Source organism: Amblyomma mixtum, chromosome 7 (assembly GCF_055824585.1).
Source record: "Amblyomma mixtum isolate Tamu chromosome 7, ASM5582458v1, whole genome shotgun sequence".
Classification (NCBI taxonomy): Eukaryota; Metazoa; Arthropoda; class Arachnida; order Ixodida; family Ixodidae; genus Amblyomma; species Amblyomma mixtum.
The window spans coordinates 56,018,025-56,042,831 of record NC_143018.1 but is presented as its reverse complement, the minus strand read 5'-3'; the positions used below and the strand labels follow the sequence as shown (position 1 = coordinate 56,042,831).

The 24,807-nt window shown below is 47.4% G+C and overlaps 1 pseudogene; it reads left to right on the top strand.

The window, feature by feature from the left end:
* Nucleotides 1-24,807, top strand: part of LOC149336129 (uncharacterized) — a 568,238-nt pseudogene that overhangs the window by 271,626 nt on the left and 271,805 nt on the right.

The window sequence follows — 24,807 nt, the reverse complement described above, 5'->3', positions numbered from 1 at the left end:
CCCCAACCCATCTTAGCTTCACCCACACTTCACCATGGCGCCCGCCACCTACTTAATGTGTGGCGGGGTTGCCACAAGCGAGGCAACCTGCAGCAGTATGCCCAAAACTCGGACATCCCCCTGGGCCATGAGTTACCTGGAGGGTAACTCATGGCCCAGTGAAACTACCTGGCTATAAACCATACTCCCCCCTAGATGTCATTACTCCCGACACCACTATTTTGATTCAGCGCAACGTGACGGCCGTCCAATACTTTTTAGACGACGTTGGTTTAGGCTGCATTTTGCTCGAGCTGCTCCCTCATAAAAAGGGCGACCGAAGCCTCTTCATTCTTTACCTTTATAGCTCTCCAAAATGCTGATGACGCGACATTACCTCCTTCTTTCCCGTGTCAACAAGCTCACGCACCATTCAGGTCTCCTCATTGTAGGAGGTGTCAATGCCCACCGCCCCGCTTGGGGTTACCGTACCGCCAACCAAAATGGTAACAATCGGTAGTTACGAGCACAGTAACTGGGCTTCACCCTTGTTACTGACCCTCACACTCCCACGCGCGTAGGAAACAGCGTGTCTGTTGACACTTCACCTGATCTGACATTCTGCAAAAACATGCGGATCAATCGGTGACACAACACCGAGGATACCCTCGGCAGAGACCACTGTCCCCTCGCGACCAACCTCAGCATGTCCCTGTTCCGTCGGAAAGGTTCCCAACTCTAATCACGGGTAGGGACAAGTTTCGTTCTCTACGTGCTAAGAACGCCCTTACCCGGATTAATAACCTGGGCGAGTGGATCTCCAACCTCCAGGCAGATGTCTCTGCTGCTACTAAAGAATTCCCTACCACGGCTGATCAATCCAATACAGACAGCCGTCTCCTCCACCTATGGTAGGCCCGCGAAACCATGCAAAACCGCTGGAAAAAACAGCGCCACAATAGAACGATTCGGCGTCGAGTAGCTCAAATAGACAGAGTGAGGCGCACACTATCGCACTGACAACCCAGCAATCGGGTCAAGTTTGTGACAACATGCGTGGACAGCTCGGGCTAACCCGTACATGGCACCTTCTCCGATACCTTTTAGACCCAAACTGTTGCAAAACATCCCGACAAGACAGCATTTCCCGCATAGTCCATCAACACCCAGGCTCAGACCAGGATCTTCTCCATGAACTTCGTGTCCGCTGTCTGTATACTACTTCCACGGACCCTCTCCCCCCCCCCCCCCCCTGTATGGGCGGTGCCAACCCTACCCTCGATTCGGAGATTTCGCAGGCTGAGGTAAGGTTCGCTCTCACTCAACTCCGCCCAAGCTCTGCAGCGGGACCGGATGGCATTTCCAACAAAACTCTCCGTAATTTAGATGACCCGTCCATTGAGGCCCTCACTGCCTTTATTAATGATTGTTGCAGAGAGGGTGAAATCCCTGCCAGGAAAACGACTATCTCTCGAACACCTCCGCCCCATCTCCCTCACTTCCTGGGCTGGGAAACTGATGGAGCACGTCATTCTCAACCGTCTCAATCATTACGTTCAAGATAACCATCTCCTACCTCGCACCGTGATTGGCTTTAGTTCAAATTTCTCCACACAAGACATTATGCTCCAGCTCTCACGAGAGATACTGTGCCCCTCTACCTGAGCGGGTGCAAAGGCTATTCTAGGGCTTGATTTGACTAAAGCTTTCGACATCGTCTCGCACGGAGCTATTCTCGCTAACCTCTCCCTACTAAGTCCTGGTCACCGTACCTACGAGTATACATGCACTTTCCTCTCTAGTCGTACAGCTGAACCTATCTTTGGTTCTCTTCTATGAGACCCTATCACCCTGAGTAGCAATCGCACCCCACCCAGGGATCCGTTCTCTCCCCCTTTCTTTTCAATGTCGCCTTGGTCACTCTACCTTCTAAATTCGACATCCCCTGGCTATCCCATATATTATACGCTGACATCAACCTCTGGGTTTCAACAAGCAACGATGCTGAGGTTGAATCCGCACTTCAAGAACCGGTGGACGTCACTGAGCGCCGTGAAGCTGGAGCCGACCTCTCGTGCTCCCCTCAGAAGTCCGAGCTGCTGCTCATCCGGGGCTGACCCGGCCTCCACGGCCATCCTACCATCTGCATTACTGCTAGTGGCCAGCCGATATGAGAACTATCCACCATTAAAGTATTGGGGCTCCTCATCCAGAGCTATCGTAAAAAACACCAACACTCTGGCTAAACTTAGTCTGTGTCTCGCAGACCATTCGTCTAATTCGGCGCATTGCTAATAAACATAGAGGCATGCGAGAGGCTGACCTCCGACGTCTTGTTCAGGCGTTTGTTATCCGTCGCCTCATGTATACCCTCCCTTACCTTAGATGCCAGGAACGGGACGCGTTGACTGCCGTATTAGGCAGGCATACAAGGCAGCTGACCTCCGCGTATAAACTACTGCCATTAGGGGTCTACAACACTGTGACGGAGCTCTTTGAAGCTCATCTCACTTCTGAGTACGAGCGTCTCACCCGCACCTCCACGGGACGTCACATACTCGACAAGCTTGTAATATGCTTCGAAACGACCGTCGCCGACAAGGTCCAGCTTCCGCCACATATCCATAGTAACATTATCATTTCCCCTCTTCCTAAAAACATGCACCCAGTGTATCATGTCGCTCGCCGCAAGATCAGGGCTCAGTCTCTGCACAAAAAGTATTTAACCGATCGGACAACGGTCTTTGTCGACGCCGCCGAATACCCTGACCACGAAGCTTTTTCGCTCGCGGTTGTAAACTACTGTGGTCGGCCGCTGGTTGCGTGCTCCATTCCCGTCAGATCGCCTGAAGAGTCCGAGGAAGCGGCCATAGCCTTGGCGATGGTTTCCACCTCAGCAGAAACCATCTTCGGCAACTCTAAATCTGCGATTCGTAATTTCGCCAAGACGACGGGTCTCCCCTGTCACCCTCTCTCTCTTCCACTCCACTAGCCTCCAACTCTGCCCGATCCAAGTGATCTGGCTCCCTGCGCACTCATCCCATGCAGCGAAGGAGGTGGCCCACAATTATGCCCGAGGATTCGTCGACCGGGATGTCGTGTCGCCCGTCCTGCGGACGGCGACAGATCATATGGTTACATTTCATGACATAACCATGCACTACCGCTTAGGTAGACTTGTATATCCCTCCGGACATAGTTCTCTCACCAAACCCTATGAGGTTGCGTGGAGGCAACTCCAAACGAACACCTTCCCCAACCCCGCAATATATGCCCGCATATACCCTTGAGTCTGCTCCCCTTCCTGCCAACTATGTGGCCAACATGCCAGTTTATCCCACATACTCTGGGCTTGCCCTCGGCAGTCCCTCCTCGATATTTGCAGCCCTCGAATCCAGACAGATCCTGGTTGTGACAGCAGCCCTAGAAGTAGCCGAAAGCTATGGGCTCATGACCACTTGATGGTGTCTAACCCCACAACGTCAGCTACATTTGTCGGCGGAAATAAAGTTTATCCTCGTCCTCCTGAGCTGCCTGCGTGCCCTGGCGTTTTGCGTTTAGTGAAAAATTTCTATTTCACTAGCAATCCTGAAAAAGGAGATGTTAATCGGTAGCCTGCCCGATACACGCATAAATAAATGAAATATTGCCGCAACTGGGTGTCGAAACCAAGGCGGTGTGAACAGACCAGTCGCACTGGACACTGCCTGAGAGCAATGATCTACTGCCGCAGCCGATAAGGCCTCGTGTTAAATTGAACACACCCTCACGCTGTGTATTGTACGTAGTCCTCCTGATCAAGTTCCACCAAATTTTCCCGCATTTAACAACCCCATTTTCCAAGAAGCGACCTCGGGGCTGACTTTCTAAATAGAGAGGTCGTTCATTCATTCATTCTTTTGTGCTCAAAAGTCATGAAAGGAAATGAAACGTACGTAATTTGCTCCCCAGTTGGGTGGACACTCTAATGGTGCTTTGAGCTATGTGGCAGTGGTAACAGAGAGAGACAGAGAAATAATTTTAATGACCAACGGAGTTGGGACACGTAGATACCTGACGCCTCGCACGACCCCATTGCTGTGATGGCGGCAACCCGGTCGGTGGCAAACTTCTTCCTAGCCGGGTTCCTCGAGGACAGTGGGATCGCCCATTCCTCCCAAATCGTCAGGAGCTCCGGGCCCCGCGGGGAAATTTCGCAAGGCATTCATGGGGAATGTTGGTAAGAATAGCCTGGCGGTGTTTGCATTGGCTGCAGGCCGGGGAGTATGCTCTTGGTGAATGCGGGATAGCAAATAGAGGAGGGAAGAGTGTGAAGATGGTGCCATAATATTTGGTGAAAATAGCTGTTATTTGGCGCAGCACGGTTGGGTCAGGCGCTGAAGGTGTGCATGAGCTTGCGGGAAGGGCCCCAGTCTGAATCCGCCGCCGCCCGGTCGATAAAACCTCGTGCGCGGTCACTAGGTCGCTTCGTTGCCAGGGTTTCTAGAATGCGCAGGTACCTAGATCAGCTCCACATGACGGGGCTTGTTTACAGGGGGCGAGGTGACAATGCGGTATCGTGGACCCGCCCTCGTACAAAATTTGAGTGCAGTTTTGGAGTCGGCAAGGACGTACCGGTCATTAGTTTTTATAAGGGTAAGCGCGACTGCCGCCTCTTCCGATGATTCCGGGGTGGATGTGGCAGTGAAGTGGAGGACGGCGATGAGCTGGAGTGTGGTCAATGTCTGCAACTGTCGCGTCATCACCCGTGACGGCTGCGTCCGCCCATACGATGTCGGCTTCCCTACCATTGTATTGCAGGAAAGCTTTGCACTAGCAATGCGGCGGGCCGAGTGATTGGTGGTGCGGGTGCTTCGAAGGAGGGGTTTTACTAGGAGCTGTGTGTCTATGGCACGGGGAACTGATGTTAGTGTGGCATCGGCTTCTGGTATGCGAATGAAGGGTGTCAAACGTGTGAGGTCCTGTGAAAGGTTGAGCTAGGCGAGTATATTGTGGTTGTCTGTGACCTGCTATGAGTTGTACTGTAGTGTTCTGGAGGCCAAGCTGGAGAAGTTTCCTCTTTCGCATGCTAGGGGGAACGTGTAGGGCCACCTTATAACCATCATGGAGCCTAGCACCTAGGGTGGCAATTTCTTCTTGCTGAAGTCGGAGGTATGGGACTGAGTAGAGCGTTTTACTGAATATGAAGGCGGAATGAGACGGCACAAATCATGCTCCTTCATACCAAAGAGTTTACTGGAAACTCCGTGGGTGACCTGCGAGTGCACTTGACTTTTCTGATACTGCAAGTGTCCCGCTCGTTATTCTGAATGTGAAGGCACAACATCCGGAGTGTGTGAACCTTCGGGACAGGGCGTCCTGCCAGAGTAACGGTGATAGTGGCCATGGAAGGGTACGTGGTGAGGGGCGTATAAGAAGTAGGGCAGACTTTTCGGGGTAACATGAGAGACTTGTGCTTTGCGCGTGTTATGGGATGCTTGCAGCGGTTTGTAAGGTTTCCTCTATGGCGCCATCTCGGCCGTGGGTGGTCCACAGAGTGATTTCCGCATAGAGGGTTGCGGCATATTGTGAAGAGCGCGGGCTGATGGAATGAGTGTGGCATGGAAGAGGAAACAGGAGAGTACAGACAACGTCTTGAAAGAAATGTGGCACTGAAGCAATTGGCCGTCGGTGTTAATTGCGCTCATAGGCGTCGGTGTTCACAACTTTGTAGACACCGTTGATTTTCAGAGAAGGAAAGGCACCTAAGTGGCCCTCTTTGTCAGTGGGCACTTCCATCACGCTTTCAGGTACCAGGAGGTGGAGTCCAAACTGTAAAATCTAGCTTTCACAGAGCTTTTCTTACTTACCAATGATAAACCGCCATAAATTTTTTGCACGGATTGTTCAAGGCCGGAGGTGGACGGCAGTTCGAGCTGTGGTTTCCGACCCATGTTCTGAGCCATTAAACAGAACTGCCTGGGGATCCGTACCGCGATGCGGACGTTTATGGCGTTGTGAACTGTGCTGTGTCGTTGCTGTGAGCGCTTTCTTTCTGATGGCATGGCCAAAAGAGAACAAAGCCACTTCACGCTTTCACCGCCAAGCTTCTGACCACTATGAGACTGACTGCCTTACCGGACCTTTGTGCAGCAGCAGAAGTTTTCGCCACTAAACCAGGCAGCTTCGATCATTTGTTTTACTTCCATACTTCTTACATCACAGTGCGGCAGCAAATATTGTTGAATTTGGAGTTACCGTTCCGTAACCCTAGCTTAAATGTATGAGCGGCTTTATTAAATTTAATTCAACCAACTCACAGAAAGGCCTTGTAAACAATCAAATGCCTTCATTCAAGGACCGTCACCATATATCTGCAGGAAAGCTCCCTCACGAGAACAAATTCGTACTCTTTAAGCCAGCGTAGTTTCATCTTCTTTGCAAAGATGAAAAGTTTACTGTAACGGTAGCATTGCTGTAAGCATTGCAAGCTGGTATTTTGTCGATTATCCTGTTTTCGGAACGAGTGGAGATTTTTCAAGGCACGTCTGAAAAAAAAGGTTACGATACAACCTTGTAAGGAATTATGTCGCACTTACAATGCTCAAGCTACCACACATGAGAAGCCGCAACCGAGGAGCGACAGTAATCGATATTTGTTCAAGTAGTCTGATGTTTCAGATATAGCTGAATGGTAATACTTAAAGGTTCACTGAGGGTGCACTTGTTTACCTGTCTGACGCAATCGAAAGACCCTTCGAAATTTACCTGCTACAGCTTATTATGCGGCGCGTTCATCAACGCGTTTTGTTAAAGGGACTAAGAAAACAGGAACATCAACTGCCAAATGATGTGTCCGTCGACAGAGCTGCTGATGCTCAGTCGCAAAGTGCGATTGAGGCATGTTATCGGACTACTCTAACCGGGTAGATTTTCTCTCTGAAGAAAATCCTTTTTTCCAGCGCACGTTCTAAAAATCGATGCCACTGTCATTTTAGGCTGACGGTACTTCTAAGCCCTCTTCCAAGCAGACGGCAGTGAAAAATAAATTACTAATTGTGTAAATGCAAGCAAGCTTTAACTCGAGACAAAAGGACACTCGGGATTCATATATATATATATATATATATATATATGAAAGAAGCCAACAGCCACAGAAACCAAGGGGCACAGGGGATTTTTTAATTTATTTATTTTGTGGTGTTGATCAATTTAGAATATTACTGAATATGTTATCGCTTAAACTTAATTGATTAGAAAAGCAGAAGAAAAAACAACCACTGCCGCCAGTGGGATCCGAACCCACGACCTCCGAATTACGCGTCCGGTGCTCTACCTCTCAGCTACGGCGACGGCTGTCAAATCTTCTGCTTTTGGGGGTATTTATGTTTACAAGTAACCTAACTTTGAGAGTGTTCATCAGCGCCACCCACGTTCATAAGCGGCGGACGTAGCAAGTCCTGAGTTACCGCAGTTGTGACGTAGAACGTCATCGAACGGAGAGGGTGGAAGCTGCGTGAGAACCCTCTTATGCTTCCTATGGCATCAAGGCTGCCAGAACCGAGGCCCTCACTAAGCAATTAAGCAAACAAGGGAAGGGAATGAGGGGCTCGTTATAAATATGAAAGAAGCCAACAGCCACAGAAACCAAGGGGCACAGGGGATTTTTTAATTTATATATTTTGTGGTGTTGATCAATTTAGAATATTACTGAATATGTTATCGCTTAAACTTAATTGATTAGAAAAGCAGAAGAAGAAAAAACCACTGCCGCCGGGGGATCCGAACCCACGACCTCCGAATTACGCGTCCGGTGCTCTACCTCTGAGCTACGGCGACGGCTGTCAAATCTTCTGCTTTTGGGGGTATTTATGTTTACAAGTCACCTAACTTTGAGAGTGTTCATCAGCGCCACCCACGTTCATAAGCGGCGGACGTAGAACGTCCTGAGTTACCGCAGTTGTGACGTAGAACGTCATCGAACGGAGAGGGTGGAAGCTGCGTGAGAACCCTCTTATGCTTCCTATGGCATCAAGGCTGCCAGAACCGAGGCCCTCAATAAGCAATTAAGCAAACAAGGGAAGGGAATGAGGGGCTCGTTATAAATATGGCGCTGATGAACACTCTCAAAGTTAGGTTACTTGTAAACATAAATACCCCCAAAAGCAGATTTGACAGCCGTCGCTGTAGCTCAGAGGTAGAGCACCGGACGCGTAATTCGGAGGTCGTGGGTTCGGATCCCACCGGCGGCAGTGGTTCTTTTTCCTCTGCTTTTCTAATCAGTTAAGTTTAAGCGATAACCTATTCAGTAATATTCTAAATTGATCAACACCACAAAATAAATAAATTAAAAAATCCCTTGTGCCCCTTGGTTTCTGAGGCTGTTGGCTTCTTTCACATTTATAACGAGCCCCTAATTCCCTTCCCTTGTTTGCTTAATTGCTTAGTGAGGGCCTCGGTTATGGCAGCCTTGATGCCATAGGAAGCATAAGAGGGTTCTCACGCCGCTTCCACCCTCTCCGTTCGATGACGTTCTACGTCACAACTGCGGTAACTCAGGACGTTCTACGTCCGCCGCTTATGAACGTGGGTGGCGCTGATGACCACTCTCAAATTTAGGTTATTTGTAAACATAAATACCCCCAAAAGCAGAAGATTTCACAGCCGTCGCCGTAGCTCAGAGGTAGAGCACCGGACGCGTAATTCGGAGGTCGTGGGTTCGGATCCCACCGGCGGCAGTGGTTGTTTTTCTTCTGCTTTTCTAATCAATTAAGTTTAAGCGATAACATATTCAGTAATATTCTAAATTGATCAACACCACAAAATAAATAAATTAAAAAATACCCTGTGCCCCTCGGTTTCTGTGGCTGTTGGCTTCTTTCATATTTATAACGAGCCCCTCATTCCCTTCCCTTATTTGCTTAATTGCTTAGTGAGGGCCTCGGTTCTGGCAGCCTTGATGCCATAGGAAGCATAAGAGGGTTCTCACGCAGCTTCCACCCTCTCCGTTCGATGACGTTCTACGTCCCAACTGCGGTAACTCAGGACGTTCTACGTCCGCCGCTTATGAACGTGGGTGGCGCTGATGAACACTCTCAAAGTTAGGTTACTTGTAAACATAAATACCCCCAAAAGCAGAAGATTTGACAGCCGTCGCCGTAGCTCAGAGGTAGAGCACCGGACGCGTAATTCGGAGGTCGTGGGTTCGGATCCCACCGGCGGCAGTGGTTGTTTTTCTTCTGCTTTTCTAATCAATTAAGTTTAAGCGATAACATATTCAGTAATATTCTAAATTGTTCAAAGCCACAAAATAAATAAATTAAAAAATCCCCTGTGCCCCTTGGTTTCTGTGCCTGTTGGCTTCTTTCATATTTATAACGAGCCCCTCATTCCCTTCCCTTGTTTGTTTAATTGCTTAGTGAGGGCCTCGGTTCTGGCAGCCTTGATGCCAAAGGAAGCATAAGAGGGTTCTCACGCAGCTTCCACCCTCTCCGTTCGATGACGTTCTACGTCACAACTGCGGTAACTCAGGACGTTCTACGTCCGCCGCTTATGAACGTGGGTGGCGCTGATGAACACTCTCAAAGTTAGGTTACTTGTAAACATAAATACCCCCAAAAGCAGAAGATTTGACAGCCGTCGCCGTAGCTGAGAGGTAGAGCACCGGACGCGTAATTCGGAGGTCGTGGGTTCATATCCCACCGGCGGCAGTGGTTGTTTTTTCTTCTGCTTTTCTAATCAATTAAGTTTAAGCGATAACATATTCAGTAATATTCTAAATTGATCAACACCACAAAATAAATAAATTAAAAAATCCCCTGTGCCCCTTGGTTTCTGTGGCTGTTGGCTTCTTTCATATTTATAACGAGCCCCTCATTCTTCCCTTATATATATATATATATATATATATATATATATATATATATATATATATATAGGTTGCGAAAGCGTGAAGTACTAGACTGCTTATAAGAATATATAGCGAAGTATACGCTTCGTTAAAGGAAACATATTTATTCAACTCGATGTTTCGATCGGAAGACCGATCTTTTTCAGGAGTGATTTTACATTGTTAATGCATCCCCTTTTATAGGGGCGGGCACAGAACAGGGCACAGAACAGGTAAGTGGGAAACACAAAGCACATAGCAGAAAAGTACGCATAAAAAATTATTTGAGGCAGTGCGGCCCACACAAAAATACACAAAAAAAAGAGTGGGAGGAACAGGTACTCAGTCAGAAAATACAATGTCCAGATGCGGCCTCTGCTTTGTTAAGCACCACAGGCTTGTTTATTGACAGTCGTGTCCATCTGGGAGGTGCTCGACAGGTGCGTGGCCGTGCAACAACTTTCGTAGAAAAATGCGAAAACTTGTTCCTTCTCCTGGCCGGGAGAGCAAAAAAATATAAAATATGACCCTCCAACAGAGAGAGCAGACAAGAGAAAAAAAAAAGGAAAAAAAAGGGAAAAAAACAGAAAATGAACAGAGCCAAACATAGGCCAAACAGACAATTCCTTCCGTTTCAGATTTAATAACCACCGCTCACATACCCAATCCCTCCCCAACCTCCCTCTTTCGAAACACCTCCGCGAGAAAAGTCACGAGTTTGACAAACTTATCGTAACAATACTACAGAGTGGCTTCAAAAACACTCGTGAGCGCGAGCAACGAGAATCATATTTTATTTTAAAATTTAACACAGTGCAAAATGGCATTAATGAAACTTACGGCACCCTCACCTCTCTTCCGAGGTCAGGGCCCTACGAAATTTTGCAAAGCACCACTGACTAGTCCTCTGAGGTCATACCCCTTTCTGCATGCCACACCTGTGCCACACCTGTGCCGTTTCCCCCCGGATGTGCTCACCTTGTGGTCACGCGAATGCCACACAATTTCTTTTTATTTATTTTTTTTAAATTTTACTATGTAAGTTCACATTTTTTATATATATTTCTTCTTTTTTTTACATTCCTTCCAATACTTCCCCTCAACCATGGGTGGGTGCACTATAGCTGGGTGCGAAGAAAAAGCACTACTTTAAAGGTTTTCTTTTACCTATTTCACTTTTTTTTCGAGATTTATTCCTTGCTCTGTTCATTTTCTCTTTTTTTCCTTTTTTTTCTTTTTTTCTGTTGTCTGCTCTCTCTGTTGGAGGGTCATATTTTATATTTTTTTGCTCTCGCGGCCAGGAGAAGGAACAAGTTTTCGCATTTTTCTACGAAAGTTGTTGCACGGCCACGCACCTGTCGAGCACCTCCCAGCTGGACATGACTGTCAATAAGCAAACCTGTGGTGCTTAACAAAGCAGAGGCCGCATCTGGACGTTGTATTTTCTGACTGAGTACCTGTTCCTCGCACTCTTTTTTTTTGGTGTATTTATGTGTGGGCCGCACTGCCTCAAATAACTTTTTATGCGTATTTTTCTGATATGTGCTTTGTGTTTCCCACTTACCTGTTCTGTGCCCGCCCCTATAAAAGGGGATGCATTAACAATGTAAAATCACTCCTGAAGAAGATCGGTCTTCCGATCGAAATGTCGAGTTGAATAAATATGTTTCCTTTAACGAAGCGCATACTTCGCTATATCTATATATAATATATATATATATATATATATATATATATATATATATATATATATATATATATACTGCCGTGTCCTTAGAAAGAGGGCTTAGAAGTACCGTCAGCCTAAAATGACAGTGACATCGATTTTTACAACGTGCGCTGGAAAAAAGGATTTTCTTCAGAGAGAAAATCTACCCGGTTAGAGTAGTCCGATAACATGCCTCAATCGCACTTTGCGACTGAGCATCAGCAGCTCTGTCGACGGACACATATATATATATATGTGAAGAGGTCACAACTTTCCGATTATCTTTGTTTATTGCCAACAGTTTCGGGCAGACGACCGTCCTTCTTCACGGTATACAGACGAATGAACACAAGTTCGCATTTTCGAGGGCGCGTATGCAAAGGGAGAGGTGATATCACTCTCTCTCCTTTGTAGGAAGTAGAGCCAGTGTAAGACGCGAGTGCTCCAGTCCGTTTAGGGGAAAGAGCGGGATTGTTGCGAAGGCCAGGGGATGATAAATAGTTATATAAATAACAAATAAGGAAAGCAATAATAAAAAAGACCAAAAATAAATAAACCACAAAAATAATTAAAATAGCAGCACAGCGGCAGAGGCTTGGGTAAGAGAGCTCTGTTACCCAAGCCTCTGCCGCTGTGCTCCAATTTATTTTATTTTTAAATCTTATTTTTCGTAATTTTATTTTTTGTTAATTTTTATTCTGGCTTTTCTTATTGTTTATTTATTTAGATAACTTCCATCCCCTGGCCTTCGCAACCTCCCCGCTCATTCCGCGAAATGGACTTGAACACTCGCGTCTTCCTCTAGCTTTTGCTCTGCTTTCTCTAACCGGAGAGAGAGGGACCTCACCTCTCTCTGTGCGTACGGTGCCTCGAAAATGCTAACTTGTGTTCATTCGCCTGTTTACCTTGATGAAGGACGGTCCTCCGTCCGAAAGTGTTGGCAATAAACGAAGATAATCGGAAAGTTGTGACTCCTTCATTCTACACGTCTTTCTGGCCCATTGAACGATGGGCCTGCTACTACAATATGTATATACAGGGTGTCCCAGCTAAATGTAACCAAGCTTTTAAAAAAGACGAAGTGCCCTAGCCCAGTGAGACCAACAGAGGGTTGTTGCCAGTCGCGTGTCCTAGTCTGCAGCATATTTTTATTATGCAAATGTAATTACTTACCAGAGACTAATTAGCTAAGTTTTTAATTATTGCCTTCAGGAAGAAAGTGTCAATGCAAGAATTGTAGGTCCCACCGAAAGGTAACCGGTTGCCGTGTTTTCAGCTAAGTACGACTGATATAGCTTCTTTTATTTACCTTAAAAGAAAGCCCGCAAAATACAAAAAGAACCACGTGATAGGGAAGAAGTTTCAGCGCTCCCAGACGGCCGGTCAAGCAACGACATTCGCTTATGTCTGCAACGCTGTCCCGAACGAGGTTAGGCGTTTTGCGATGGTTGCGAGATATACGCCAGGAACTCTCGCATGGGCGCTAGGGCGACCGCTTCTTCAGCGCGTGACGGTGCAAGTTCGGCGGCACGGCCACATGCCTATCACGGGAGGCGAAGTTTCGGGTGAAAAAGCGCTCCATGCGAGCCGCACTTCACTTCCTTGAAAAGCAGCATCCGTTAACTTTCCATGACGCATAAGCAGTTCCATCTCGCCACCACCTCAAAAGCCAAACCCTGTTCGGAACAGCGCTGCAAACATAAACGGATGTCGTTGCTTGACCGTTCGTTTGGCAGTGCTTAAACTGCTTCCCTATCACGTGGTTGTTTTTTGTATTTCGCGGGCTTTCTTTTAAGGCAAATAAAAGAAGCTCTATCAGTGGTACTGCGTTGCAAATACGGCTAACGGTTATTTTTCTATGGGATCTACAATTCTTGCATTGACACTTTCTTTCTGAAGGCAATAATTAAAAAGTTAGCTAGTTAGTCTCCGCTAATCAATTTCTTTTGTATAATGAAAAACTACCGCAGAGTAGGATACGCGACTGTCAACAACCCTCAGTTGGTCTCACTGGGCTAGGGAGCATCCGCTTTTTTATAAGGTTGGTTACATTTAGCTAGGACACCCTGTATATATTCCTCAATAGAGGGCTGGAGATCTTCGCCATCTTTAAAATCAGCACCTAGGGGAGCAGTTCTGCTTGTATGGAGTAGAATAAGGTCGTTTCAGAGGAAGTCGTAGAGTTTTCTACTACAAACTTCGCTCAGAACCAACTCTCCTAACCATTTATATTTTAAACGGAATGCCAGATACCCCCATTCACAAAAAGAATCTGGAATTTGTGACCAAATAAAAAGTTTGGAACATTGTCCCGCATATCGTAAAATCGCGCCATTCATGAGTGTTCTGATATGTACAGTGATTTCTCTAGCTCTATGTATTACCTGGGGGCATACGGGAATAATTACAATATTAAATTTAGATGGCTATATAAATGAAAAATTACATGTGGTTTAACTACTATTGTTCCAGGCTAGAGAGCGAAAGCTATGGCGTATCGAGCAACTATACTAGGCTTGGCATCTGTAACATATAGGGCTTTCCAGACACTGGATAGGCAGCGCGCCCACCCTGCCACCCTGGCAGGTGGCAGTTAATGGATGATCGCGAGAGTTTGCTCTCCCAATGAACACTGCGGCCTATTGCTGCAGTGCCGCGTGTCTGCCTACCCCGAACTTACCCTCGCGAAACATACCCACACGCAGAGTGGATCAATACTGAGGACACCCCCGGTAGCGACCACTGCATACTCAACACTTTCATCTACGCACGACCCTTACATCGCCGCCTTGCGCAAGCCAGACTTCCCGACGGGAACGCTTTCCGCCACGCCCTTCCAGTAACTTCTTGTTGCAAGACTACTCCACATGGGCCCGGGCACACGGAGTCATGCAAACACTCTGTTCACGCGAAAAGGAGATGGATTACGGAGCGTGCATCGTACGTGGATAGCCACCGGATGCACCTCTGGAAACGTCTCCGCATCCTCACTAAACGATGGCGGCGGCAGAAGCACAATCGTAAACTCCGCGCTCGCATATCTGACCTCACCCAGCACGCCGCCGACTATGCTGCCTAGCTCGCCGACACTAACTGGGTAAATCGATTCAACAGAGCAGCAAGACATGCTGAACCGCAACACTTGGTGGCTCTTTATGCGGCTCATAGACCCTAAACAAACACGCTCGGAAACCCAGAAGCTCCTCAATCGGGCGATACACATCTTTCAAGGAAACACGGAGCGCCCAGCGAACTCCTTGCTCTCACAATACCTGAATCAGGATCCAGACCCACGCGGGCAATGATTATTCATGCGCAGGCTGCGATAATCTAAACTGAATGAACTTTTCCCGCTTCACGACCTTCGCGCAGCTCATGCTAAAATGCGCAGGGGGACGGGGCACGGGAGGGATAAGGTCACGGTCAAACTTGGCGAACCTTCCTGATCGGGCGTACGAAACCCTACTCGAATACATCTAGCCCTCTTGGACCGGGCACACTTCGTTGCCACCCTAGTGAAAGACATCACTCGTAACCTTTACCGCGAGGGATAAAAGTTATCGGATCACCAGGTTACCTGGTAACATAGACAACCTCGGGCCCATCTACCCCATTTCATGTGTAGGAAAACTGATGGAAACGATAGTTCGTGACTACCTCGGATTATCTCAAGAGCAAGAACGCCTTCGCCAACACTACGTTCAGTGTCCGATGCCATAAATACGCACAAGACATCCGTTTACAGCTTCATCACAAAGTTATCGATCCCACAGAACACCCACACAACGACAAAATAGTCCTCGCCCTCAATCTCAAGGCTGCGTTTGACAATGTTAAACACGGCGTCATACTAAAGCGTCCTAGCGAGACCAACTGCCGTTCTCACACATTCATCTACATAAAACATTTCTTAACAGACCGCTTCGCCTATGGCTTGACTGCCTATATTTTACGGGTCATGCGACGTGGTGGTAAAAACTCAACCATTGCCCCATGGCGTTTGCACTACAAATCACGAAAACCGGAAGGCGGGCGCTTTCAGCGAGAACCAGCGCGTCTGGCCAACCGTTCTAAAAGTGTGTTAATCGCAATACGGACTGCATCCGTGTTAGTAGGCATTCCTGTCCTCTGCTTCCGCATTTCCATCTCTTGGTACTTACTCCAATGCTGTACACAGCTTGGAAAGCCGGAGTTGGAAGTTGGTGCTGTAAGCTAAAATTTTGTCTTTAGTATCTAAAGCATAATGCTAAATACATGTGAGGCCTGAATCTTGAATAAAATAACCAGCCTGAACAGGGACTTGCATCTCTTGCTAGTGAGCAACGTATATTCAGTACATAGATCATTGTTTCCTTTCTGTATTTATCACCCAACTTTTACGGTCCGCTCTCCAGATGCTCCTGTCTTGTGCGCAGCTAACGGAAGATTCTCTGAACCAATGGTGCGGGGGTGCGCTTCGAACCTTACAGCAATATTTCAGTATTCGTGCAGAGCATTTATTTACTCCGAAAATGAAACTATATTTTTTTTTCAGATTTGGTTACGTGTATGTGGTTCGTACTAAATACACCGCATGTACTGCGGATTGCCTGTGGTATGACAAGAAGTATTTGGTAAGTAATGAACATGAGAGTTTTTTCTACAAGATAAGCGCTACAATATATCTACAAATGATAATGTCAAACTGTACAAAACAATACGGTGTATTATTGGGAGAAAAGTGCCCAGGATGAGCGAGCGCACAATAAACCTCGCTAAGTTATTGAATAAAAGTAATACATGAATAAATAAATTTGATACATAATAATTGACCATTAGGGTGCTAGAAAAATATGAAGAATTTTCTTCATTTTTAGCACGTAATGCTCCCTTAAAAAGAAAAAAAGATTACTGAAATTTCGTCACGACTGCTTTATTCGTTCCGAAGTTGCACAAGTGTACTTTTTTAGTACGCTGGGTCCACTCCATAGCACATGTGGCTACTACACTCCACTCCTACTTGGTGGAGTGAATTTTTTAACATGTGCCTGGTTTTACGCACAGTAATATGACACTTGCCTTGAAAAACATTTGTGGCTATACTGGCACCGCAGTTATTGTGATTTTCACGGAAAGCTTTCTCCATTTCAAAGTATGATCAGACAGGATTGAGCCAGAGTGTCTGCGAACCGCAGGTTGCTGCTTGTCAAGGGGTAGGAAAGACGAGTAACGTTCTTGCCAAAGCAAAATTAGTCAGCAGGCTCGTCTCTAGCTATCTGGTAGGTTGTTCAGGCGTTCACAATTGTAAAGTGGAGCTTTCGCTTCAACAACCAATGGCAATTTTTGTCCCGGATGTCGATGTAGTAGTAGTTGCCGGCTTCGTTCCAAATCTCAACACCTGCCGTACTACTGTTGTAAAAGGAAAGCGTATAGAAGAAGTATAGGCTCAGACCTCTTATAGTTGCACGCAATAGTGACTACGCTGTTGTCCTTAGACTTCAATAAAGCATGTAACCTACACTGTTCTCCTTAGACTTCAATAAAGCATGTAACCTACACTGTTATCCTTAGACTTCAATAAAGCATGTAACCTACACTGTTGAAGAAAGAACCAATTTTTCCTGCCTGTTTCTATTCCATTGCTTTTTGGGGCACAGTGAACACTTCCCAAACCCGTTTTAGGGAATGGTTCCTGTAGCCGGAAATTCCTCGCGGCGAGCGGTAAAACAATGCCTTCACTGGTAAAAAATTGGCAACGACAGGACAACACGGGCTTCCAAAATATTCTTTTCTGGACTCAATTACTTTCCACAGTAGATGTGAAATGCATAAGAGCAACCGTCTTGATCCGCAGAACATTAAGTTCTCATTATTATCAGGAATAAAAATCACACCATCGTCTTATTCAGGATAGCTTGCGACCAGTACAGTGGTCTCTGAGGCCTCGCTGAGCCGCCAATGTGGTTTCTTTCCGAAACATTGCAAAGAACCATAACATATATGACCTGGAATAGACAGGCTGTGAAAAGAGGAAGACCTATGCAGTAGCTAGGCGTTGTCTTAGTTCAGAAAACTGACGGACTGGAGAAGTAATCGCATACGCTAGCCGTTCTCTGTCCAAGTCCGAGGCTAATTTTTCCTTACCTCAGAAAGAGGACCTTGCAATCATCTGGGCGGCGTCGAATTTCCGCCGCTAGCTCTACGGCCCCAACACCACAGCTAATCGGCCCAATGCTGGAAATACCTTAGCAAAGACCGACCCTACGCACTGTGCTCGATTGCCAATTTCAAGCACCCTTCCGGCCGCCTCACTCGATGGAACCTGCTCTCCAGGCGTTTGACGTCGTCGTCGTTTACACGTCCGTACGCAAACACTCTGACGCCGACTTCCTGTCACGAACCCCTATTGATGTACCGCCTTCGGATGACGATGAGAAAGCCTTCCTCGGACCCGTCAGCACGAGCTCTTTGCACAGCTGCAACACCCGAAATTGGACCTAAAAAGATCATTGAGTACTAGGAAGGCAAGGCTTTTTCACTCACCGCCTTGTTCATGCGAGGTTTATCTTCGTTCCGTGTACAGAATGATGTCCTAGTGAAGAGCTTCGCAGCGACTAAGGCATCCTACCTCCTTGTTGTACCTGCAAGCCTGCGCGAAGAAGCTCTTCAAGGTTCACACGACAAGCCGACAGATGTACACCTTCGGGTTTTCCTACACCCTACACCGCAGTCAAGAGAAATGTTACTGGCCCCGCCTCTCTGACAGATGTCGCGCAGTATGTGAAAACCTGCCCAGATTGTCAGCAACAAAAGACCCCTCCCACCCGACCAGCAGGATTTTTGAATCCTATTGAACCCACCTCACGGCCCTTTAAGGAGACCGGCATGGCCTAGCTAGGCCCTTTCCCGAAGTCAACGTCTGGAAATAAGTGGATCGTCATCAACACAACATTGACACCAGCATAAGTCGCTTAATTATAGGTGGAACGCATGTTTCTGCGACGCGGCGCCCCGATGTGCTCATTACAGACAGAGGAACAGCGTTCATGGTTGGCACTTGCACAAGCCATCCTGCCTTACAGCCATATCACCGGAGGACAACTGCATACAATCGACAGTCCAACGGATGCCGAACACAAGACCTGGGACGTCATCGTGCGTTACTCGTCTTCTCTTACAACACCGCAGCGCAGAAGACCACCCAGATGACGCATTTTAGGCTTGTCAATGGCAGGAACGCCACGATCACGCTAGACGCCATGCTGCCCAACGTTACCGAAGAAGTAACGAAAGACCCCTCCCACCCGACCAGCAGGATTTTTTAATCCTATTGAACCCACCTCACGGCCCTTTAAGGAGACCGGCATGGCCTTGCTATGCCCTTTCCTGAAGTCTACGTCTGGAAATAAGTGGATTGTCATCAACTCAACACTGACAGCAGCAGCCCTTTAAGGAGACCGGCATGGCCTTTCTAGGCCCTTTCCCGAAGCCAACGTCTGGAAATAGTGGATCGTCATCAACTCAACACTGACACCAGCAGAAGTCGCTTAATTATATGTGGAATGCATTCTTCTGCGACGCGGCTCCCCGATGTGCTCATTACAGACAGAGGAACAGAGTTCACGGTTGGCACTTGCACAAGCCATCCTGCCTTACAGCCATAGCGCTGGAGGACAACTGCATACCATCGACAGTCCAACGGATGCCGAACACAAGACCTGGGACGTCATCATGCCTTACTCGTCTTCTCTTACGACACCGCAGCGCAGAAGACCACCCAGATGACTGATCAAAGACTATTTGCGTACCGACGCCACACACCGCAACCTAAGAATACTAGACGCGGAATATAATCCAGGGGACCGATTCTGCGTTTGGAAGGCCATTCGCCACTGCGAATTGAGTGAAAAGCTTTTGTGCCACTATTTTGGCCCATGCATGGTTCTTAGTCGGCTAGGTGAAATGAACGATGAAGTCGTCCCTGACGAAATAAGATCATCCCAAAGACGCTGCGTGCGGCCAGAACTTGTTCGTGTCGGCCGTCTAAAGCCATATTATGAGAGCTAAAGGGCGGTGTTCTCCACACTCAGCGTTTATTTTTGCAAACTGTGTTTTATTTGTTTGTAGTCGCCTTATATTTTAAAGCTTCAGGCCGATGCTTCTTTCAAAGGGGAGTAATGCCGCGAATCTTTATACTGCTTGTTTGTTCATTTTTCAAAGCTGCGACACACTGCTTTATTGCTTTGTTTGGGAAGCGAGACGCGACCAGATTTATCTCGTTTGATCGCTTCTAGGCGGGGCCGATCATACGTTCCAGAATGTTCTGGTAACTTGCACGCTTTATCTCCTGCGAGAATTTTTTTTGGATACAAAAAGCCTGTTAGGTATAAAAAAAAAACACGATTGCGTTTTTGCGCTACCACACTGTAATACTGCCGAGCACATCTTGAGTGAGCAAAGCATGCCAGCTCACAGTTTCGAGTGAGTGGCCGAAGCCGCTCTTGCCACAGGCTTGAAACTGCGTGTGCACATTCTTCCTGAACACGAAAAGCGTGTTCCGTGATATGCCAAAAGTTAGAGGCAGGCAATCGACAACCAGTTCAGACAGAGCGTCTGTACGCACATTGCGTAAACGAAACGAAAAACGAAGGGCAGCAGCGAAGTAGCGTATTTCAATATAGCGTCCGATTTTTTTTTTGTGATTGAGCAGCCTATTAAGCTCAGCGGCGGCCACTCAGTGGGGCACGGTCAACGCTCGCGTTTCGTTCGTTCTAAGTACAGCTGGAAGCTCTGAAATTCTGCTTCACCTAGTAGAGCATGAGCGTAGTCACGTGCTTTTTTTCATATTTTGCGGGCTTTCTTTATATCCCCCAAAATAGGACCATGTACAGGCTACATTGCTACAAACAACGGCATGCTTCTTTTTTACCCGACAGTGTTATCTATATATATATATATATATATATATATATATATATATATATATATATATATATATATATATATATATATATATATATATATATATATATATATATATATATACATATATATATACATATATAATGCAGCGTGTAACTGTCACATATATTTTTGTTTTCATGCAGGACTTTGCAATTGCCCTAAACAACTTTTTGACCCAGACTGTAACAATTGCTGCGACAGGAGGTCATGCATATATGAAGAATGAAAAAGTCGATGAATGCGTGCCGTTTAGTATATCAATAGATAATATTAAGGTGAGTACTTCAAAACAGACCTATTGTAATTGTTTTTTTTACATGTCTTTTCTTAGTTTCGTGTTTTGGGTTAGCGGCAAGTGACTAATAAAATGAGCACCTTCTAGTTGCACGCGGGCCTTCAACGCGCCGTTATAGTTGGGAGCCAGTGTAATTGCAAAAGGCAGGATAAATAACCTGCGAAAAATACTTGAGTGTCGGTGCTGGAAAACAGCGGCTTCCGGAAATATATATATATATATATGTTACAAACCTCCGCCTTTACGGTCAACACAAGCGCGGGATCCCCTTTACGGTTACCCGTCGTCCCTTTATGAATTTTGAGCACACAGTTAAAAGTTAGGCCGGTCAACCCGTGAAGAACGTGTGTCGATGTGGGATTGAGGAATACGTTCACAAGAAGGTCGCCACTCTTTCAAACAACTGGATATTTATAGCTGGTAGCCCAAATTACACTGCGTAATAATCGGACAAATACAAACAAACCCAACAATGAACAAACACCGCGATAAAAGCAGAATATAACGATAACGAAGCAAATATTCCAGATATCGAAGTAGGGTCAAGAGTGGCACAGAAAAACAACGTAAAATACTAAGCCAGATCGAGGTTTAAATAAAAAGCGAAAACAATGTTTAATTGACCGACAGTCTTTTGCAAAAAAAAAAAGAGTTCTCACGACTTTCTTGTTGGATGTAGCGTCGTAGTTGCAGAGTTCAGTAGCGGCGGTAGTGCCAGATGAGGAAGAACGAGGAGTTGATCGTGGGCTCGGCGAAGAAAAAAAAAATAACGCTTTCCCCGAGCAAACGGCAGCGTTAGTGGGCCGAGAGACTGCATCTCCCCAGAGTGCACCGGCGAGGGCGGGCTGCGGTCTGCCTTTTTATCCCTCGCCGGGTTGAGCGGCGCCCCATCGTCAATGACGCGCGCTGGCCGGTCGCTGCCCCGGAGAGTCATGTCAAAGCATGCTCGGAGGAGCGGGGAGATCCCGTAATTTCCGCTGCTCAGTGGAGCAGGGTGGTCCCGTAACTTCCGCTCTACAACTGAGGCAGCTTGTGACACTGCCCCCCACTGAAGAATATTGTCTCGGAATATTCTGGATATTCGCAAGCGTCGAATCTTGATGAACGACGTTACTGTGCCCCACAGAGGGGTGCAATCCGTTGGGTCCATTTAATGCATTGAGGATCGTTCGCCAGTCATCAGGGTTCATGACGTACACGCTCCACATATGCACCAATCAGAACCCGCACAGCACCACAACACTCAAGTTCGGCATCCATGTCCTGAGCACATGGCACAAGAAACTGATCATCGATACAATCAAGCAAGCACAAATATACAGGCACATCATGTACGATTTCTTTGCACCAATCAAAACACAATGCAGCTAGGCAGTAGTGCCAACTGAACAACTATTCCAGCCAGCTCATGTAATCTGCGCCCACGTTCTCGCTGCCCTTAATATACTCGACGCGGAAGTTGCATTCCTGAAGCTTAATACTCCAGCGGAGAACGCGGCTGTTCGCAGATTTTGCTCCTTTTATAAACTTCAAAGGCTGGTCAGTCTGTCGGAAGTGTTTACATCCTTGATAGAGTGTGTCTGGGAGGGCTTAGGAAGCTCTGTCTCTCCAGCGTCTGTGTCTTTTTCTGCCGAAATTACTGCACCGACGGCGGCCACAATGGTGTCCTTTTTCCTTAGCTGGTATTTCCTCAGCATGTTGATATGGAATATTTTTGGGACACTGCCCAAATCCACTTCATAGTCGACATCACCCCGGCGGCTGACGACCGAAAAGCGCCCCTTCTATTGCATGAACAGCTTATTGTGCTCTGTGGGAAGGAGAATAAGACTTTGTTCTCCCGGTTTGAGGGAGCGTTTGCGGCTCTTCAGGTCGTAGTAGCGGCTGTAACGCTCTCCTGCGCGCTCCAGCTCTTCGTGGGCGAGTTCACAGGTATTCTCCAGTCTGTCCCACAGAGCAAGGACGTACTCGTACGTTGTTCGCAGCTGGCTAGGGATGGTCGCATTAGTGCAAAGCTCTCTAAGTACAGCAAGGGGCCCACGCATATTTCGCCCATATAAGAGTTCGAATGGGGAAAAGCGGAGGCTTTCTTGGGTACTTCCCTGTATGCGAACAGGACTGGAGCCAGGTAGCGATCCCAATCGGTCGGTCTCTCCTGACAAATGCGCCTTAGCATCTGTTTAAGCTTCCCGTTAAACCTTTCGTCTAGGCCATTCGCTATCGGGTGGTATGGAGAGGGAGGTACGCAGCTGTTTTACGGACAACAACCGGCTAACCTCTTTCATTATTTCGGACGTAAAGTTATTGCCCCTGTCACTGAGGACCTCTCTGGGCACTCCAACACGGGAAAACATCTCGACAAGAACCTCAGCTACCCTTTCGGTCTCGACGCTAGGAAGTGCGACTGCATCAGGGTACCGAGTGGCATAGTCCACCATGATCACATTGTACTGATTGCCTTGAGCGGACTTCGGATTGAGTGGACCAACAATGTCGATCGCCACCTTCTGAAACGGGGTCTCAATGATGAGAACTCGGAACAAAGGCGCTCGTTTAGTGTGACCCTTCGGAGCTGTGCGCTGGCATAGATCGCAAGAGGCAACGAACCTTTTAGCGTCAGCCTGCATTGCGGGCCAGAAGAATTCTGTCTTCATAAACCCATCATGTGCCAGCTTGAGAATGGCTGATCTGTACTTTTGGGGCACAACAACTTGCGCGTACTCCCCGCAGGACTCGGCGAACTATTTCCTCTGAAGGATGCCGTTAGCAATGAAAAACTGTTGACTGTCCTTTTCCTTGTTCGCTTTCGGCGGGCCCACGCGATCGAAGCACAGGCGTGAGGTCGCGTCATTCTCTTGCTCTTGAACCAACTCTTCACGGCATACACTAGGGAGGCGTTGCAAGACTTTAAGCTTTTTCAGAGTTTTATCCCTGCATGCCTGCGCTCTAGTCACTACCGGGCAAGCTTCAGTGGGTACCGAAAGGGGTGCGGTACTCTCGGCGTGAGGTGCTAACTCTCCAACGTTTACTTCAGTGGACTTCGTAGCCTCGCTTTCTTTTGTCTTGTGCCAGTCTGGATAGGGGTAGTCTGCTGACCAGGCACCTTCCACATTTCCCAGCACCAAATCATCCAGGGCATTCTCCATGCACTTAGCGCGGAGTCGTCCCTTAAAGTACGGGGTGTCGACATCGACCCAAGCTTCTGGGAGCATTAGGACTGAGCGGTCAAGTAAGTAAACTGGAGACTTCGCATCGGTGATATCTTCCTTCCGTACCAAGTCCTTCCTTACAACCACCGTGTTGCAGCCTTTGTCTCTCAGGACTCGAACTCTTGGGCCCCAATCATGCCGGCCACGACAGGTAAGCATTCCGTCGCTGCGCATTCCTTACTGATGAGACTGGCGTTGATGACGGGGATCTTCCTTCCGTTCTTAAGTTCTAGGTATCCGTTCTCAATGCATATTGCAGCGGACTCCCGATTTTACTCTCTCTGTTTTGAGGCCCCATTTGCCCATCATCTCCAACTGGGATGACCTGGCTTGCCGCATTTGTGGCATTTCTTGGGCTGTCCCGATCCGTCGGAGCTGGCGGCCCGGCAGTTTTCGGGGTGGTGTCCCGTGCGTGCACAAATAAAACATTTCTTTTCATCGCGGCTCTTCTCGTCCGATAACTGAAGCTGCGTTCCCTTTCTTTCGGTATTCTTGGAGATCGCGTTTTCTGCCCTGTCTTTCGAGGCGCTTCGCTTTCCGAAGTTTGGCCAGCCATGCGCCTCCACATACTTTTCTGCCATTGCTACTGTTTCCACTAAGGATGCGTCCTTCTTTTCTTTCAAAAACATCTGTAGCGGAGTGGTGCAGTTAGACACAAACTGTTCCCTTAGAATCAGGTTCACGAGATCTGCATACTCTTCCTTAGTCTCCGAAAGCTCTGTCCATCTCTCTAGGAAGTTCCGTAGGCGCGTCACGAACTGTGAACACGTTTCCTCGATCTGGGGACTAGCAGACCTGAATTTTT